The sequence below is a fragment of the Mustela nigripes genome, chromosome 12 (assembly GCF_022355385.1).
Source record: "Mustela nigripes isolate SB6536 chromosome 12, MUSNIG.SB6536, whole genome shotgun sequence".
NCBI classification, from domain to species: Eukaryota; Metazoa; Chordata; class Mammalia; order Carnivora; family Mustelidae; genus Mustela; species Mustela nigripes.
This window is the reverse complement of record NC_081568.1, coordinates 2,954,868-2,959,978: the sequence shown is the minus strand read 5'-3', so window position 1 is coordinate 2,959,978 and position 5,111 is coordinate 2,954,868. Positions and strand designations below refer to the sequence as shown.

At 39.9% G+C, this 5,111-nt stretch overlaps 1 long non-coding RNA gene across 1 annotated transcript; it reads right to left on the bottom strand.

Moving 5' to 3' along the window:
• Window positions 1-1,294: 1,294 nt before the first annotated feature.
• On the bottom strand, window positions 1,295-3,780 carry LOC132027713 (uncharacterized). The gene is made up of 3 exons (XR_009407172.1): window positions 3,702-3,780; window positions 2,527-2,690; window positions 1,295-1,430 (listed from the first exon to the last, which is right to left on the bottom strand). It is a non-coding gene; the product is annotated as an uncharacterized LOC132027713 (long non-coding RNA).
• Between the last annotated feature and the right edge of the window lie 1,331 nt (window positions 3,781-5,111).

The window sequence follows — 5,111 nt, the reverse complement described above, 5'->3', positions numbered from 1 at the left end:
AATGATGTTTCTACTCAGTTATCTTGGTTTATGCTGACAACGTACATGGAAGAGAAAATAAAGGAATCCTATTTTTATCTCTGAAAGATTTGTCACTAGCTGGCTTTCCTGTGCTTTTCAGTGTGACAAGGAGGACACCTGCAAGGGGTTATAAGAGCGGAGTTTGGGAAGTGGGTGGCGCAGTGGCTGCTGGCAAATCATCAAAATACTTTCTACATAATAATTGTTAATTCTTGGGTCCCCTGGGTGGCTCAGTAGGTGAAGCCTCTGCCTACGGCTCAGGTCATGATCTTGGGGTCCTGGGATCGCGTCCCGCATTGGGCTCCCTGCTCCGCGGAGAGCCTGCTTGTCCCTCTCCCTCCACCTGCTGCTCCCCCTGCTCGGGTTCTCTCCCTTTCTCTCTCGGACAAATAAATAGATCTAGTCTTTAAAAATATTAAAAGTGTTCATTCTTTTTAAAATAATGTGTCACAATCTTTCTTAGAGAAGAATTCCAAAATGTGTAAATACATCCCCTGTAGAAGGTAGACTTAATGGACTGTCGTGGACCAGACTCGCTGACTTTCTCCCAAACAGGAATCTGGAGGGAAACAGAGTGGCTTGCAGGGGAGAAACCTTGGCACATGTCCTGGACCAGGTGGCCGAGGTGGACACAACCAGCAGTGCCATGGGACCACCGTGAACCCCCTGATGGGAAGTCATGAAAAGGCACCTCAGCCTTATGGTCTTCTTCCCCTAAATGTACAACTCTATTTTAGTGACTGGAAAACATCAGGCATACCTAAGCTGATGAGCATGCTGAATAAGACAGTATAGAAACCTAGATTGGATAATGGAACAGAAAAAAAGCACATAAGTAAAAAAATAAATAAATAAAGTAAAATCCAAATATAGTTCATTGTTAGTTAGGAGTATTATATAAATATTATTTGTTTCCTTTTGATAGCTCTGGCATTGTCATATACAAAGTGACCATTGGGAGAATCTGAAACAATGGTAAATGGGACTCCGTACTAGCTTTGTAACTTCTTTCAAAATTCAAAATTATTCCATCATAAGAACTTTAAAAAAATGTCATGTCATCTTAGTTGCTTATACTAATTGGAATGGTGAGTAAAAATCCAACATTTGTTTTAGAAAAAGTACAAAACTCTTTCTAACGGCCTTGTCTTATTTAAACCAGTTTTAGTTATGTATTTCGTACTTAAAGAGTTTTTTTTTTTAATAGTAAATTTGAACAATATATGTTTAGTTTAGAGATTAACACAAAGAAAAACGTTTTGATGTTGGGCCTCCAGACACACCTTCCTGAAAGGATTCTAGCCGTTTGGTTTTACTATGTCGAGTGAGAGGGCACTTGATCTTGATGCAAGATCCGGGGGTTTGACGATTTCATTCTCTTGTGCTGTTTCGTGGGGATTTGCAGAAGACTGTAGAATTAAGCACAAACCCAACAATGTTAAGAATCCCGACTGAGGTTAACCACAAATTACATAAATGAGACAATTAATCCATTGAACACAGAGTTCATTCACATATTTTCTCCGTACTTGTCTTTTATCGACTGCTTCAGTCATGTATGGTTCTCACTGAAAAGCTCTAATACCTGTGGCCAACGGCCGTCCATTAGGCAGCTTTCCAGATGGCATCCTGGACCAACAGGGAAATTTAAGCAGCAGCCCACATAACCCACCTTTTCCAATCCCAAAATCCAAACCATTATTTTGTTTAGAACCCAAGGCAAATCTATTTTGGTGCCTGAACTGACTTTATTAACTGAGGTCTATGGATGGTCTGCGTTCAATTACAATCGTATAGTACGGTTTAGTCGCCCTTGAATCTCTTTGGATTGAGCATCACAACGTCCTCATGCTATGGAGCAGGTCAAAGCTCGAGGGTGCCGCCTTAAAGGCGGTGCTTTTCTTAAATAAAAACAGTTAAAATGTGTCATTGATTCTAAGTTCTATATCGTGAGGGATAGTCAACACGAAGCCATGTCTCTTGTAAACCACTCATCGTCGAGCACTACAATTATATCAGATAGTAAACATCGGGAAGAACATCTATAATTACATTGCTTTAGTCACATTTTTTCACTTTTTTTTTTTTTTAGTTTTAGTGAAATATAATTGATACATGAAATGTTAAGGTATTTGAAGTGTAAGTCATAGTAATTTAATAAATATATATGTTTTGAAAAAGATCGTCATTTAGTTAGTTAACACAATGATCACCTCAGAGATTTACCTTTTATTTCTCCTTGATGAGAACATTTAAGTTCTACTACTCTTGGCAAAGTTCAGTGATACAATATAGTGTTATCACAACAGGCACCATATCTTCCAGTAGCTCCTCAGAAATTTCGTCGTCTGATAGCTGAAAGTTCATAACTTTTACCAACCTTTTCCTATTTCTCCCACATGCCAGCCACAAGAAACCGCTTTTCTTGTCTCTGTTTCTAGATTAATTTTCTTTAAGATTTCACATGATGTGAGATCATTCAGTATTTTTCCTTGTCTGACTTACCTCAGTCAGCATAATGCCTTCAAGGTCCATCTGTGTGGTCACAAATGACAGGATTTCCTTCTTTCTCATAGCTGAATAATATTCCAGTGTGTGTGTGTGTGTGCGCGCGCACGCACGTCACCTCTTCATTCACTGAGGTGCAATCCCGTGTTTCCATATGTTGACTGTTGAAAACAATGTTGCAATGAACGCAGCGGGGGTGAGTATCTCTTATATCCTGTTCTCATTTCCTTTAGATATATACCCAGAAGGGGATTGCTGGTTCATGTAACATTTTTAATTTTAATTTTTTGAAGAATCTCCATATAGTTTTTCAGTGAGGCTGTTCCAGTTTAATTCCGACCAGTAGCTTGACACACTTAAATCGGTCAAGTTAAAATAAATAAATAAATAAATGCAAGTAGATTATAATATTCAGTAATTTTGAAATTTTAATTGATTTATAACTTAAAAAAATAGCATCCAGGAAGTACTGTAATTGTAGAGATTAAACTTCTCTGTGTGATTTTTAATTCATAATTAAGTGATTGGACTTAGAGATGTATTTTGAGGATTTTACCAGAGATTATTGGATTTAGAATCATTGTGCAGAATAACAGTAACTTTAAATGACCTATTTAACTCCCAGATAAAGGCCTTATTCTCTAGAATAGCGGGTTTCAAAGCCCTTAGGCACAAAATTAAATAGACCAAGAAAATAAGAGATTCATATACATTGACATAACTGATGGATCTGACACTCTTTCATATTTTTCTGTATCTCTTTCTAAAGTCTCAGATGTAAATTGAATACTTTCCTGATTGTTGAGTAAGGTTTCAGAAACCAAGACTGTGTCCTATATTTGCAGTTAAATTTTAATGGCCCATTTCTTTAGAAGAGTAGATGTCTATCACTTCTAGCCCCCTTCCCCCGCATTGAGTGAGACTTCGTGCTGGCTGAATCAGGGCCACCTCTGTGATGAGGGACTTCACACTCTCACACTGAAGAATATGTTCCAACGAATGGCATAAACCTTCGCACACAGATATTTAAGTTCTTTTTAATTATTCATGTTATAAATTTACGATAACTTGGTTCTATGGAAATATGGCCCTTGTATAAGACTTTTCACAGAGTGTTTCTTATGGAGCCTCTTTTTGGTCCATCATGTGAATCCCCCGACTTAAGCCAGTACCTGTGTATTTAATTGACTCCTCCTGGTGAGAAGCATTTACAGTTCAGAGAGGCTGCACCCTCATTCCTCGTTCTTTCCTGTTGAGACAGAGCATAAAAAAGAAAGCAAAGCGAAGTCATTATATTAGAATCACGGAAGTAGCCTTATGGTGCCTTACAAATAGCTTGATTAGAATCGTTTAAGCTGCTTCCAGGTGGGTTTTCCTTCTGTGCTGGTACAAAGTTAGAAAAACTGTTAGAAGCAGCATCCATCCCTATTCACTTGCCTGTCACAATAGCCTTGTCGAATTTTGGTGGAAGTGCTACAGATTACTGGAGCGAGTGCTCTGAGAACACCCAGATGGACCTCTCCTGCCCTGCGCGGGGTAGCTGATAATCAAAGCGAGAAGGGAGGCGAGGTGGGAGGCACCCGCGATGTGTCAGGAAGTCCTGGAGAGCATCTCCATGAACATTCAGAAGGTCAAGCACCTTAAAATACAGCATTGCCTTGGAGAGGATACTGGTAAAACCAAGGGAGATTAGTGGCCAAATTAGTGACACCTGAACACATTCTGGGGATTTAATTCAGATTAATGCGTCCCTGTCGGTCCTCCAGTTGTGACAAATGTTCCCTGATGAAGTAGAAGGCTAACCCTGGGGGACATTGTGTACACAGTATGTGGGAACTCTCTATACCAATCACAACTTTTCTGTAAATATAAAATTATTCCAAAAGAAAGAGTTTACTCAGGAAAACAAGCCCAGGAAGTTGTCATGGTATAGGAAATCCACAGAGCACACCACACTCTTCAGGCTGCCACACAGGGAGATGGTGGGACGGAACAGGGCTGTCCAAAACCCTCTCCCAGAGGATAAATAAAAACCTAACTACAGTTATACGTTAGGACTGAACCTCCGCTGAAGCATCTAGTGTATCAAAAACCGGAAGCAACAAAACTCAATGTTGTCTACCCCATAAAACATTGTTTACACAACATTGGAGGACTAAAAATGGTGATATCCATAAACTCAGAAATGTAAATGAGCATTCACTAAATACTCACCTTCAGTTTTGACAAGTCCACGTGCTGGTTTAGTCATTAGGGTCCATAAATTTGATTGTAGCTGAGAAGTAATTAACCAGTTTAGAACCCCCCACAGTAGAATGTCGCCAAGGACCCACAACCATGCAGAGTGCTTTATCCCAAAGAGGGCCTTGTTCTCCCCAGGCCCCACCTGCTCCATGGGGAAGAGCCATGGTACTGGTAGGAAAGTCCAGAAGAGTACTGCGTTCCTTCATTAGACAGGTGCTCATCACACCCCTACTCTATACAAGGCAACATGAAGTCTGGGAATACAAAGATTAGTAATAAACCTCCTAGCCTCATGGGGCAAGTAGTCCGGTGTGCAAGACAGACAAAGAACCTGACAG